Here is a 16,248-nt window from a genome sequence, read left to right on the forward strand (position 1 = left end):
TAGAATGGATCCGTCATACACCAAGGATATGTAGACACAGCTCAGCACAACATTTAGGAAACACCCTGCAGGGAAGATGTCAGGGTCCACAGAGGAAGGGACACACCTTGGGACAATGTCACCATGCAGTAAGAGCATACATGAACAAAGTTATTTCGCAAATACCTTGTGATGGCACACAGATACCAGGGTCCATCCCATGAGCAGCACACCACTACATTTGCCAGACACCTAACACATTATCCCCACCCCAAACATGGAGCAGCACCACCAACAGCAATACCAGAAAAGCAGTAGTGTGCAAAAGAAAAACAAAATGCTTTATTCAGCAGTTAAAATAAATTGTTATAAATGTCCACTATTTACAAGGCCCATGGGCCAGGCCATCAGCAAAGTCCTGGGGCGGTACACATCGGGACGTGTCCCCCCTAACTTGCCTGCACAGTTTACATGTCCATTTCATCCACAGAAGGGGGGGCATCATGTGGGGGGGAAGGACCAGGCACCGCAGAGACTGGAGGGGCAAGGGTAGGTGTTGTGGGTGCAGGGACGGAGGACTCCACCACAGGGGGTGGGGCAGCGCCAAAGGTGGAGGTCAGAATGGCGCTGCACACGGTTGCAAGGTCCCCCAGCGTCTCCCCTGCACCCGAAGGAACCACAGGCCCCAAGGAGGGGGGGGTCGGAGGGATGGGTCGCAGCGCTACTGGGGAAGGGTGTGGACAGGGGGGGGACACAACCACCCTGACCGGGGACTCCTTTGACCGCTTGCGGGGTGGTGTCACTTTGGGGCTCAGGTACAGAGCGGCCATGAAGGAGTCTTTGGTGGAATCCTGGCCAGGAGAGCTGAGGGGAGTGGATTTGGAGGTAGTGGGTTGGGATGAATGTGGACTCCCACTGTGGCTGCGTGTCTTCCGTTTGCCCCCCGACCCAGTGGGTGTGCCTACTTCCCCCTGTGTGTGCGTGAGAGGAGGTGTGCGCTTGGCCTTCCCTGGTGGTGTGGTGCCTGTGTCTGGTGGGGTGCGTACATGGCTATGTCTGGGTGTGCTTTGGACAGGCATGGGAGTGGGAAGTGTGGATGGTGCAGGGGTAGGGGGGGGCGTAGTGCTGCAGGAGACCCACTGCTGCAGTCAGTGTCGAGTCAATGGACCTCAGCAACTGGCGTTGATCAGACTGCGCAGCTGAGATGCCCTCCATGTATGCCTCCTTCTGGGTGAGCACTCGTGTGTGGCCATGGAGGACATTAAGCATCGCAGTCTGACCAACCTGCAACTGGTGCAGGATGTCCACAGACTCGGCATTGGCGGCAGCAGTGGAGACAGGGGCAGGGGGTGCGGTGCCTGGCAAGAAGGAGACACGTGGTGACCTAGCACGGCGGTAAGGGACCAGAGCAAGTGGGAGGACGGTGATGGGAATCGAGGGGGCAGGTAGAGATTGAGTGCTGCTGTCAGCTGTGGGAGCAGCCTCCGCCCCCTCTGGGAGCTCAGCCTCGGACCCGTCAGCGTCATAGTCGGTGGTGTAACTGGACAGGTCCTCCGCCTCACTCCCCTCGGCCTCCGTGCCACTCGATGTGCCAGACAAGACAGCACTGCTGCCACTGGTGCCTGCTCCCTCCTCACGGTCCATGCCAGTGTCTCCCTCGGAGTCCCCCGACGATGCTGTGGGCAAGGTGAAGAGACAGGAAATGATCAGACACCTGTATACATATGTCACATGAGTCAAATCGACATAGGTCACAGTGCATAGCCTGTAAAGCAACATGAGTAACATCTACAACACAAGGTACATATGTAGGACCTGCAACACCCAGCTGGTTGACCCACCATGCCACTGAGAAACAATGGAGAGCATGACCCAACAGCAAATTACTTGTTATCAAATAGGACAGAGGAGCCAGGCTCTGGGGACAATCGTGCACAGCATCTGTAACACACAGCGTTGACAAAAAAGGGATGAGCAGGAACCATGTCTATTAACTTTTTGCACATGCTGCAAAGCCAATACATAAAAACATGCACAACATGACTGGGTCACTGCACCTTGAGTGTATGTCCAGACAAACATCACACACAGGCCAGACCTAGCAGGGAGACTTCAGATTTGGACATGTAGGCCTTGCCCGCACAAAGCACCCCCTACCTGAGACAATGTGATTGTGAGAGAGGAAGTACTTACACCTCTTACTCTGGGATAAAAACACATGGCCTGCACTAAATCCTGATTGTACACAAACTACCCCTGGTGCGCCTGTCCACATATATCATTGACTATCAACCATCATCAGATTGTCGTTCCAAGACACACAGGCACTGTCCACTGTGAGTATGCACAAGCAAAATTGGGTCACACTGTACAGTGGACACATGTAGCACAGTTTACGTCAATACAGATGAGGCCAGGGTACAATGCCACAGAGCCCAACCTATGCCGAAGACACAGAAAATGTCCACATAGTTGGATGACACACATGATACCTAGGAAAAGGTGCCCCAGGGCACCGTAGTGGCCACACACCTCCATGGTCCTGGATGGATATGACTGCAACTGAAGCAACCGTCCCTGCACTATGCATTAATCCTACTCATGGACATCATGTCAGAGGGCACAACATTGGACATGCATGCTGGAAGGCAGTACACTTTAAAGACACACTCCTATGTTGGGCCTCAGCATGAGTGCCAACTGACATGGACCCCACAATGACTGAACTGGCCAGGGCACAGCCAAGGTACCAAAACCTGTCACACTCCACCCCACACATAATGCTGCAAGCATTGGGCACTTGGATTTACTGCCAGCCTAGATTACCTTGTGCAAGAGTGACTACACACAGACCAGGGAACACATGGCAAGGAGGGGAAGGGAGGAAGAACAGCACCGGTTTACTTTGGGGAACTGGTTATGCACTGCACATGTAAACCCTGGCTGTGTATCCATGCAACTGCGCACTTCCAAAAGCTGGTGACACACAACAAAAACACATTTACCTACCCCCTTCCTGCTGCTGCTTCTCCTGTAAGCGCCTTTCCAAGTCGGGGAAGACCACCGCCAGCACACGCTTCTGGATGTGGGTCAGACGCCAGCGCCCACGGCTCTTCCGGCTCTCAGGTGAGTCCCCCAGCAGGACCCGCGCAATCCTCCTCGTCCAGCACCGGATATCCTGCCAGCGTTTCCTCACCTGGGCTAGGCGCCGCTTCCGACCCTCCGTATTCCTCACGGCACTGACGGCTTGCTTCCATATCTCCCCCTTGCTATGGACGCCTACCTGTGAGGATGCAAAAGTGAGAATACTTTAATTCACCTGAGCAATGACACAGAAACACACATATTAACAAATTGTCTTCTTTGAACAGGCCATGGTATGCAGGCAACTCATTGCACATTTGTCATAGGGACATAATCCACTGTGGAAGGCAAAATGCACTACGTGGCATTGAAGGTACACAGGTGGCATGAGGGATGCCACACAATAAATGATCCTAAATCACACTGTGCATCACAAGCTACACAAGGATTATGTACAACACCTCAAAGCAGTCACATGTCCCAGCCCACTGACGCTACCTCAGCAGAATACACAGACACACACAGGCACAGGACAATCACCTGCCGTTGCCAACTGTGGGTACAAACCTCACTCTGCCCATGTGCCACTAGACTGGGGGGTGTCACAGGTGTGGGGCTGACTCAGCACCGCAGTCACACAGCACTGCTCCCTGCTCACATCACATGGGCAGGGTATATCCATCCCTCATGCAGCAGGTGTGCAACACTCCCCATATGCACTCACCCACATGACAGGGGACTTACACACACACCAATGTCCAGGGGACGAACACATCATTTGTACACTCACAGCACAGGTACACTAAACAAACACACATCTATGAGTACTGTCACCTGTCACACTGGGGGGACCACAGAATCACATCAGGACTGTAGCAACAACATTCCCAGGAGGAGTAGCCAGGCAGAATGTGGCATGCACCATGCATTGATTGTCACAGTAAGCACAATGCAAGTGAGGAGTGCACACAGGAACCACAGCATGCTCTGCATGGGAGACATGAGGCCTTCCCCACCCTGTGACCCACTCAAAACAACATTGCATGTCTGTCACACAGGGACACAATGCCAGAAGTCACAGTCACAAAACAGGGGCACAGTCTAAGCTAGTGGAGTCTGCACTCACCTGCTCCCCTGGTCGACCATACAGCATGGTGTACTGTGGGAGGATCACATCCACCAACGCAATGTTCTCCTCCATGGTGAATGGCTGGGCCCTCTCCACAGACCTGGACATGGTGCCAGAGGAATCACGAGCAGCAGCAGTGTTGTGGAATGAAAGGATGTGCAGGCAAGTGCTCTCTCATGGGACCTGGCTGCCTTATATCTGCCTTGCTGGCCTGTTTCATTCACAGGAGTACAGAGTGATTGGTCAGTCACATTAGCATCCTACGTTTCCTCCAATCCCTGTAAACCTACCCCAGTGAGTGGCTTTGCATGGTTTAAAAATTGAGCATGATGTAAAGTCAACAACCACTTTGCAACAAAGTATATCTTTTCAAACCGACTTCTGCTGGCCACCTGATGCAATAATTCAAACTTTAAACTCGGTCTCCATGACAACCAGCATGCGTTTAGGCCCTTATACTTGGCCCTCATGTGTCCCCTATGTTATTTCAAGATTTACACACAGGTACGGTCCATTCCATGGCCCTAGGGCACCCAAATGCAGTGATACGGACCGTACACGCGTGTGTAGGGTCCCTATCACTATGGGAGTGCTGGCGAATGCGTACGCCATAGTGATACGGACCTACACGCGTGTGTAGGGTCCCTATCACTATGGGAGTGCTGGCGAATGCGTACGCCACAGTGATACGGACCGTACACGCGTGTGTAGGGTCCCTATCACTATGGGAGTGCTGGCGAATGTGTACGCCACAGTTATACGGACCGTACACGCGTGTGTAGGGTCCCTATCACTATGGGAGTGCTGGCGAAAGCGTACGCTACAGTGATACTGACCGTACACGCGTGTGTAGGGTCCCTATCACTATGGGAGTGCTGGCGAATGCGTACGCCATAGTGACCGGACCCTACACACGCGTGTACGGTCCGTATCACTGTAGCGTCCGTTTTAGAGGCCATGTTGGATCACCTGGATGAGTTCATAAAATTTCCAACTCCTGAGCAGTTGACAGGTGTCAAGCGTGAGTTCTATGCCCTGGGAGGGATGCCCCATGTCATTGGGTCCATAGATGGAACACATGTGGCTTTGGTACCACCACAGGCACAGGAGGTAGCGTATAGGAACCGCAAGCATTACCACTCCATTAATGCCCTTGTGGTGTGTCTTGCCAACATGGTGATTTCACATGTCTGTGCTCGTTTTCCAGGATCAGCACACAATGCCTACATCATGAGGCGTAGCAGGGTGCCTGAAATGATGCTGCAGCTGTGCAACGAACGAGCATGTATTGTTGGTGGGTATACTCTGGCAGTCCTGTATTTAACGTCATCTTCCTGTCTTACTGCTTCTCCTGACCCACTGTTGTCCATGATGTTTCCAACATGCCATGGCTGATCACGCCTCTCCGCAACCCCAGCACGGCTGCTGATCACCGCTACAACAACGCCCATGGGCGGATCAGGCGAGTGATGGAGAGGACGTTTGGCCTCCTGAAGAGCCGATTCCGTTGCCTCCACAAGACCGGTGGCGCACTCCCATATGCACCGGTGAAGGTCTGCAAGATATTCCTTGTGTGCTGCATGCTGCACAACATGGCAGTGGAGAAAGCTGTGCCACTCATCCTGGATCCAGATGAGCAGGACCATCCACCCGTGGAGGATGAAGGGCTTGGTCACGAGGCAAGTGATGTGGAGGAGGAGGAGGCGGTAGAGGACATCCGGAGTCGGCTCATACGCAACTTCTTTGCTCAGTGGTGAGTTCCAGTGTCTGAGTGTGCACGCATTGGGCTGTGTGTGGCATGTGTTGTAATGTGTGTGTCCATCTGCATGTCTGCCAAGTGAGTCAGAGGTGTGTTTGGATGTGTCACTCGAGTGATGGTGCAATAGAAGAATGTTTTTCCAGAGTCATCATTGTCACCTAGCATGTTGACAACCTTATACGTGTCGAGTACATGCACATGCATGCGGATGTGCTTCTTTTGGCTGACTTCTGGTGTGTCTCCCATCCACAGGTACTTGCGCATGCTGTCTGCTGGTGGCATTGTTGTGCTCCTGCTATTCCTCATGAACACAGCAACATGTGCTGAATCAGCGTTACATGCACGGACAAGTTAGAAAATCTCCTTCGGGTAAGGGATGCAGCACGGCTTTTTGGGAGTGGTATTTGTTTTGAATGTGTGTGCACTGCTCCTGTTCATGTTTGGATACTTTACATACATGTAGAATCACCATGGGGCACATGACATGGAGCTGAATTCACCTGAATTGATGGTCAGACTTGGTGACAGTCATCTGTAATGGGATTGTGGATTGTGATGGAGCCATCAATGTGTGTAACACTGCCCTCGGAAACATACGGGTTGCACCGGGTTGACATGGTGTGTGAATTCCCCATTAGGGGCTCAATGGTGTATAGCAGCCTCTCCGTGAGCAGCAGGGGGTGTTTAGCTGTAACCCGTCACTTGTGTGCCAGTGCCATGGATTTCCAGCATCTCTGGTGGTAAGGGGGGTGCCAGTGTTGGTCCCACGTGTTCATCCACATGACCTGTGTATGTGTTGACAGAGTTGCATTAGCATTCCGACACACATGAGTAATAAAGGTGTCCCTCTGCCTCCAAGGTGCCTCATCTCTGTCAATGGTGGTCTGTTGCCACTGTGCATGCGGCATGTCTGGCATTGTTCTCAGAGATGGTGCATATGAGTCTATGTGTAAAGTAGCAAGATGCAAGCTGTTTGTCAGGGATTAGATTCTGTATTGTGCATGATGTCCATGGCTGTGTAGGTATTGTGGCATGTCAGTCTCCACGACGGCCACTGTGCTGCATGTAAATCCATTGTGTGTGTGTGTGCCATGTTGAACCAGACATTCCTTCCTTGAAATACACCTTTTGCGTAGTTCCTTCCTGAGATCCTTGTCTTTGTGTGCTACTTGTGGCATTGTTTTCTTGACATGGCGCATGCTGCTACAGGCCCTGCAGCAAGGGCACCCAGTGTCCACGCAAACGAGCTGGTGTTCATCATGGATTGCTTGCTGACATGTGCTATGCTGATTAGCAGCATCTGTGCGTCATGCGGCAGCACACTGCATTATGCACAAGATCCCCAGTTCCATCAACCTCAAGGTAAGAGGGAGAACATCCCCCAGGTCAACTACGACATCCGTGTCTAATCCTACCCTGCACTCTATGGACATGTGCGTTAGAATTCCCATGATACTTGTCCACATCCAGGGTGCATCTGCACAGCAATGCTACTACATCCGGCGACCAGGCCACATCAACGTCCAACAGAGATGGGGAGAGTGGATCACTGCCAGCTGCAGGATGACCTTCTCAATCCACGCACACACTCAGGATGCAGCCCACAACCACAACACAACCTTGTGGCACTGTGATCCAACACCCAATTGTGCCATCTCCATGCATCCAACCTTGGCTGGCCCACCATTCTCCACATCCAGGACATGGTTCTGCCACGTGTCTATACATACCTGGGACTCCCACCCCAGGACACTCCATATGATCCCTGACCTCTGCGCATGACTGTTGCTCTTCTAAATAGGCCTGTAGGCACAGTTGTGCGGGCACCCCCTCAGCTGTTTGGGCCCATCACGGGTGAGTATGGTGCTCCATGTCTGTCTTGGATGGTACATTGTGACCCATGTGTGTCCTGTGCCAGACTCAGACACCAGGGTATGGATGTTTGGAGTTACTTCTGAAATCAGGCATGGTTTGACTTTACAACACACACATATAGTGGAATAATGCAATATGACGGCATCATCTTGTGATTGTGATGAATTTTATTAGTGCTGGGGTACGTGTTTGGGGGGGGTGACAAGAGGTGCTTGGCGGGAGTGTAGAATCCAAAGTTCACAGGGGGAGTTGGTATCCTGCCATTGAAAGTCATCAGAGTCTGTGCCACAGTCTTTGTCAACATTGGTCAGACAGTGACCAGCAAGGCCATGTGGCAGAGAATGTCATTTGCTGCTGTGCTGCTGTTGGGCCAGAGGGCCAGGTGCCAGGCCAGGTGACCTGGGAGATGGTGATGTTCCGCTGACTCTCACGGTCTTTTGCGTGGACGACCCACCTTCCTGCGGGGACCCTCAGAAGCAGGCCTTGACGATGCTAGGGACGCTCTGTCAGATGAATCCTCCTCCTCCTCCCTCCCTGTTTCTGGTGCTGGTCTACGCCTGGTGGCACAGGGAGGGTTTGCCAGGCTTTGGGCGATCTGACGGAGTGATTGGCTCACGTCACTGTGCACCGCCAGGAGCTCAGCCAGTCTTGCCTCCATCCGTCCATGGTGTTGTAGATGACTGGCATGATGCTCGACCTGCAGGGTCTTCATCTCATTGAGGGTCTCCACTACCTGGTCGATGCCTCTGGAGTCACGCCGGTATGTGTCCAGGATGTTGTGGACGTGTGACATTACCGGTTCCTGAGCCAACTAGTCAGGTTCGCGCCTCCGCCGTCCTCCACTCCCACCACCCCTGCCCACTTGCTCCTGGCCTGCCGTTGTGGGCACATCGGGTCTCTGGGACCCCTGAGGGATGGCATTTGCGGTGTCGCCTGCCTCCTCCTGGGTGCCCGGAGCACCTTGTCCCTCCTGGACAGACTGGCTGTGTTGTTGTGTGCGAGCAGGGCTCCTGGGTGTCTCCTGGGATGTGGCAGGAATGGGGGTGGTGGTTGGCACAGTTGTACCTGATGCAGGTGCTGCAGGTGGTTGGACACCAGAGGGGCCAGGTTGGTATGGGTCATCCACAGAGTGGTGAGAGTCGTCGCTGCCGGTGGGGTCCTCTTCACGCAGAGCCTGGTCCTGTGAGTCTTCCCCTCCAGTGTTGGGGGGAGATCGACGACGTTGACCTGTGTGTGAGAGAGACAGAGTTAATTGTGTTACATGCGACATCCATGTTCATTCATTTTTGATTAGGCACAGTTCCTCTGGGTGGTTGGATTTAGCTAGCATTCCTCTCACAGTGCACTTGTGCATGGGTATGTCCCTTGGCCACAGCTTTCGACACTTTACCTATGTGTGACACAATCTTAGTTGATGCATCTTTTGTGAACGCAGTCAGCAGTGTAGTGAGCGGGCGTAGCAAGCCATGCAGAGCCGCCTTACGTGTTGCACTGTACGTGGCCAAATGGTGTTTTTTCCATGCAATATGAGAATGCAGGTAGGTAACTTAACAATTTGTGACAGGGTTCTGATAAACACAGTGGGTGGGTATACTGGGTGTAAGGTTCTGTTTGTGCCTGCAGCACGGATGTACTCGTGCACAGATTGACACATGGCCCAGTGTTTATCAAAGGTTGAAGGGGGAGTTCACGCAGTGCCAAACCTTGTCTACATGCACACAGTCCACCTGCTGACGAGCGGACATGGCCACACCACCCAAGGGTGATTTGGTCTCCCTCTGTCTCCCTTTCTCCCTACCTCTGTCAGCCTCCTCCCTCTGTCCGTCTCCCTCTGTCTCCCTTTCTCCCTCCCTCTGTCAGCCTCCTCCATCTGTCCGTCTCCCTTTCTCCCTCCCTCTGTCAGCCTCCTCCCTCTGTCCGTCTCCCTTTGTCTCCCTTTCTCCCTCCCTCTGTCAGCCTCCTCCCTCTGTCTGTCTCTCTTTCTCCCTCCCTCTGTCAGCCTCCTCCCTCTGTCCGTCTCCCTTTCTCCCTCCCTCTGTCAGCCTCCTCCCTCTGTCTGTCTCCCTTTCTCCCTCCCTCTGTCAGCCTCCTCCCTCCCTCTGTCTGTCTCCCTGTGTCCACCTCTGTCTCTGTCCCTCTCTCTGCCCCTCTCCCTCCCTCTGTGTGTCACCCTCTGTCACCTCAGCCCAGCTTCCTGGGCACACACAGTTTGCAGGTCTTTCAAAGGCCATTGGCTTGTTCATGTGGGTTTGTTTCTTCTCTGCGGGCACCCATTGGGCGGAGTGTCTGAGTCTGCGCTGCTGCTGTGGCGGTGTGTGCTGACACTCTTTCAGTGTGATGAGTCTTCATTAGCTGCTGTTATGTGCAAATTGTACCTTCATACCCATGTCGTCCTGCAACACGGCCACCATTAGCAGGCAAAACAGTACTGTGTGGGGACACACTGTTTGTATGGCTGTGCCCTAAGCCATATGGGCTGAGGGCATTGTTGTGTGCTTCAGAGTTGCTCCATGTTAGTTTTGAGGCCCACCCTCCCGGCATCGGGGACATCCTGTCTAGTGTTGGTGTTTTGTGTGGCCTGTGACTTGGCATGGCCTTGCTTGGGGCATGGGGCATGGAGGCGCTAGTGGCATGTGTGTGTTTTTGGAGTGTGGTTGTGTACGGTGCAGGCTTTGGGGGGGTTGCATGCATGATTGGTATTTGGGTTGTATATGGCGTTCCCCCATGTGAGGTGAGTTGTTTGTGTACTCACCAGGCTCTCGGACTCCTTCTAGTCCGTCTACTCCCACCGGCGGCAGCGTGGCCATCATCTTCTCCTCCCAGGGATGGTAGTGTACCGGTCTGCGGGCCGGACCTCCTCCAGTGATGTTCACCTGGTTGTGGTCGTCCATCATTTTGCGGCGGACCGTCCTCCGCAGATCGTAGCACCTGCCTTGGCACTCATGCCTGGTCCTTCTGGTGGCCCCAACAGCATTCATGGAATTGAATATCCTCTCCCACATGGCAGATTTTTCGGCTATGCTGGTCCGTCTGACCAATGTTCCAAAGAGCTGTGGCTCGACTCTGACGATTTCGTCGACAAGGACCTCCAGCTCCTCCTTTGTGAACTTTGGATTCTTGTTAGTGGGCATGGTGTGGGGTGTGGGTGTGGATGGTTGTGGGGGTGTGGGTATGGATGGATGTGGGTGTGTGAGTGTGGTTGTGCAGGTGTGTGTGTGTGAATGTGATGAGGGTGTGTTTGTGATGGTGGTTGTGTGAAGGAGTGCAAGTGTAAGGTGTATTGATGTATGTAGTATGGTGCAGTGTATTGTCTCTGTGGTCTGGCAGTAGGGGATCTGTTGCAAAGGATCATGGTTTGTGTGTGCTGGGCCTTTTTATTGGTCCATTTGTGGGTGTGGCTGTGTTTCAACTTTGGGTGGGTGTGTTATAAGGAGTGGTAGTGGTTTGGGCCTCTGTTTAGCTGTTTGTCAGTTGCAGGTCAGTGTATAGGATGTATTTGGCCTTGTTGGATATGTTTTGTGGTGTTGTGTGCATCGAATTGACTCTCCTTGTGTTCAGTACGAGTGTTTTTTGCGTCTGTACGGTGCGTACATGGGCCATGTTGTTGTACAGTGCTGTCCTTTGCTATGGCTTAGTACGACTCGTACATGCGCGATGTTGGGTGAGGGTGCTGGTGTGTGGGCCTGGGGTAGGGTGCGTACGAACACGGGCAGGGTGTTGGTCCGCACCGTCCATCGGTGGTGGTGTTTTGCACCGTACATACAGGGGGGGCTGGGTGTAGGGTCCGTACAGACACTGGTGGGGTGTGGGTACGGTCCGTACATACACGGGTGGGGTACGGTCCGTACATACACTGGTGGGGGTACGCTCCATACATACACTGGTGGGGTGTGGGTACGGTCCGTACATACACGGGTGGGGGTACGCTCCATTCATACACGGTTGGGGAGTTGGTACGCTCCATGCATACACGGGTGGGGGTACGGTCCGTACATACACGGGTGGGGGTAAGGTCCGTACATACACTGGTGCGGTGGGGGTACGGTCCGTACATACACGGGTGGGGGTACAGTCCGTACATACACTAGTGGGGTGGGGGTACGGGCTGTACATACACTGGTGGGGTGGGGGTATGGTCCGTACATACACGGGTGGGGGTACGGTCTGTACATACATGGGTGGGGTGTGGGTACGGTACGTACATACATGGGTGGGGGTACGCTCCATTCATACACGGGTGGGGACTTGGTACGCTCCATGCATACACGGGTGGGGGTACGGTCCGTACATACACAGGTGGGGGTACGGTCCGTACATACAATGGTGGGGTGGGGGTATGGTCCGTACATACACGGGTGGGGGTACGCTCCATACATACACTGGTGGGGTGTGGGTACGGTCCGTACATACACGGGTGGGGGTACGGTCCGTACATACACTGGTGGGGGTAAGGTCCGTACATACACTGGTGGGGTGTGGGTACAGTCTGTACATATACGGGTGGGGAGTTGGTACGCTCCATGCATACGCGGGTGGGGGTACGGTCCGTACATACACGGGTGGGGGTACGGTCCGTACATAAACTGGTGGGGTGGGGGTTGAAGTACTGGGTTTTTAAAGCCCAGCGGTGCAGGGGAACACACCCTAAGACTTCGAGTTCTTCCTGTTTCAGACCCACAGAAACACAGAGTCTTCTAGGTGAAGTCAAAGATCTTGTTTATTGGCTGCAGACCAATTACAGGTATCCGAGAAGTACAACACAATGTATGTTCTCAGGAGACTGCTTAAAATTACAGAAACGGCCTTCTCCTTATATACAAAATATCATGCTTCAGGCACACATTCCTCGTTTTTCGATATGGTCATTCATATGTATTCATTACAAACGAAAAGGCAGAGTCATGATGACCATCCCACATTCCAGTTAAGCCAGCCCACAATTATTTACCCAGCGAGGCTCAGATCCGACATCAGATATCAACAGACCCCAATAAACACGGGCACCTCCTGTTTGTAAAACAAGCCATAAAGCAGGAAGAGTCAGGTGTGAAAGAGATTAGCCGGAGGCTTGTGTAGGATGAAAAGGCTTTATGGTGTGTCAAACCCTGATGCTAATCACAGGTGGCCGTAGGACGGGGAGCTCGTGGGACCGGACTGACCTGGGGGCAGCGGAGCCAAATCGCATAGGTCACAGAGAAGTCAATAGAAGGCACATGTGTTCTGAAGGCCTGTGTTTGTCCTTGGTGTGTAGCCTATGTGAGGGCAACCATAAGATGGCCACCGCTCCAAGATGGAACCCACGAAGTCAATGTGTAATATTGTATACACAGTGCATTTATCGATACAACGTTATACAAAGCACTTGTACATACCGCATTGGCCATTCGCGGTTCGCTAATACCGGAATAGGCAGGGTAGGGCCCTGCCTCCTACGCGGTCCCAAATTTTAAAGTACCACAGACCCTCCTTTTGCCCTTACATAGGCAATAACTATACTCATTTCAATCCGAGTCCAGGTCTATGTTCATGAAGTCATGGAGATGTTGCTGTAGCATCATCCTATTACTTAGCTCGTCCCTCGATACAGGTTTCCTTACACATAATGTAGCACAGAGGCCACATATCGCAGGAGCGCACTGTATACACAGGCAGAACAGGAAAAGAATGGCTGAGATCATTCCAATGACCATCAGAATCTTCCAATCCCAGGCAGATATCAGTTCCCAGAACCACCCCATCAGTGACCAATCTCCTTTATCCACGTGAATAGATTCAGATATTTTATGCAGTTTGGAGATGGCTTGATAAACTGTTGGAGCGTTATCTGTTAGGAAAATGCAACAACTAGATTGGAAGACCTTACATACCCCACCACGGTCTGCAAGTATGACGTCTAGAACCATACGGTTCTGCAAAGTCATGAGGCGATCCGCTTGGAGCTCAGCTGTCAAATTACCAAGGGCACCAGCCGTTACATTAACAGTGGATTCAACCACACGAGTCAGTTGTCTCAGGTTCCTAGTATTGACCATAGGTCCCCAAAATGGCAGGAAACCCAGAAAGAAGACTCCTGCTTCCTGACCGGCAGTATCCTCCTTACTAACCACGCCTCTCACAACTCTGGTCTTGTGATAATCAGAGGCAGCAGTAAATGTTGGCGGTAGCAAATTTGCAATATAACATGTGCCCGAGAAATCAGGGGGCAACCATGTATATGCTCGGTCATTTCAGACAAAATATGTACCCTTGGCAGCCAAAAACGCAGGGGAAAACTGCGATGGAAAAGTGTACGTTTCAGTACAGTCACTTTTCCCCAGTTGAGCTCTTGGATTCTGACCATTACCTTGTAAACAGAACCGACCTATGTGGGGTACGACCCAAATTGGGGATGAGATTTTTCGCTACCTTTCACCCAGACTAATGCTATACCCCGTCGCGTTCCAACCTACATAAGCTCGCAATTCATCCTTGGGAATAGATGAGTATGCGTCGATATCTCTGCTCATATCGGCAACTACTTTCATTAAGGCTTTATTGTTTGTGCTAGGTCTGATGGAACGCGGTTGTCGCGGGGAGTAGGCATCTATTGCAAAAAGAAACATGGTCTGGAATGCCCATGACGATCCATTATAGCTGAACGGCAGCACTAGATAAGGAATACGCTTGTTAATGGTATGTGGCATTAAACCACACACCCAGCAATTGGTTGTATTCATAACTAGCTGGTGCTGGTGTAGGAGTTGAATAAATGAGTTGTTTATGAACTCAAATCGTCTAGCTTGTTCGTGTTCAGGCAGAGGGTGGAAAGAGTGTAAGGAGACAGTAGGAGGAGGTATAGGCTGTTCAGTGGGTGCAAATGGCACTTGAGAGGAGAAGAATACATGGCCTACAGTAAACACCATCATACTAAATAGTATAAACAAACATAAAAATACAAAACGTTTGCCCTTCATTATTTCACATATTTTCGTCTTGAAGTACATTTCCTCAGCGGGTCTCTCCATCTTGAAAAACTCCATCCTCTAATCGTGCCGCTCGTGGCGGGTGAGTATCTTCTGCTAAGGAGTACGCCTGTCAGTCCAGGGAACGCCCTGGACCAACCAGAGCCGTTGACCTAACGTCTTCGGCCTGTACCCCAAAGTCTTGGTACCACGACCCTGCGGCTGAACCCGGATGGTGGTTCGAAAAACAAAAATCAAAAAGTCCTTCAGATGGGAGAGCTATAATATCAAAAAATAGTAAGGGAAGGGAATTTTTATTTGTCCATAGGCCTTGGTCTCAGGCTGTAGCGGTTTCTGCCAGGTACTGTCTGGTCTTGAAACAAGAGTTCAGGCTCTGTGGTGTCCAATCGAATTGACGGTGGCACAGCTTCTTGCAAAATATTGTCACTTTCCTGTTCTGAAGTTGTGCCTCTTACGCGTGCATCACTAAATGGTACAAAACGTGGTACAGTGTCTGTTTCAGAATCAGAGATATCCTCCTGGACCCACCGGTCATATGGTAGGGGGTGCCGTGAATCCAATTCTTTTTCCCTTTCACTCGAACCGCTGATCTTGTCGATAGAAGTACGAGGTGAGGGCCGATCCAACGGGGCTCATCGTTGTTCTTTCGCTGAAAGTTTTTCACGAGTACCCACGTGCCAGGGTCGATAGGGTGTCCGGGAGCTTCAGAGGCCTGGGGCAGAGTATTGTGCACCTGTTGGTGTAAAACACGCAATTTAGCCGTCAATTCATACAGATAGTCAAGCAGTACTGGGTGTTCGATTTCGCTGAATTTTGTCGGTCTTGGCACACCCCATACATTGGCCGGGCAGCCAAAAACCACTTCATACAGACTAAGTCCCACTCGTGAATGCACAGTCATTCTGGTAGATAGGAGTGCTAAAGGCAGAGCGTCAGGCCATTTAAGACCGGAGCTCGCCTGGATTTTGGCCAGTTTGAGCTTCAGAGTGCCATTGTAGCACTCTACTAATCCAGCTGATTGGGGGTGGTTTGCAGCGTGGAATTTCTGCTTTATACCTAATCCCTCACACACATTCTTCATCACTCGACCCACAAATTCACTCCCATTATCACTCCACGCCATTCTTGGCATTCCAAACCTAGGGAAAAATTCTTTCACAAGGGCTTTGGCTGTGGATAAAGCAGTGTTGTCTTTTAGGGGATATGCTTCTATCCATTTTGAAAAAGCGCAAACAACAACCAGTACATATTTCAAGTTGTTGCACCTTTCCATGTGGATAAAATCTAGCTGCAAAACCTCAAATGGATATGAACGAGGCGCAAAATGACCAGCTGGAGTTGGGGTTCCCCTACCAGGGTTGTATTTCAAACATACCATACAATTCTTGACCACATTCTCTGCACACTTGGGAATTCCAGCGTTCTGCCATACTGGGGCCAACAACTTACAGATTCCTTTC

This window comes from Triturus cristatus, chromosome 1_2, assembly GCF_964204655.1.
Source record: "Triturus cristatus chromosome 1_2, aTriCri1.1, whole genome shotgun sequence".
In the NCBI taxonomy this organism is placed as follows: domain Eukaryota; kingdom Metazoa; phylum Chordata; class Amphibia; order Caudata; family Salamandridae; genus Triturus; species Triturus cristatus.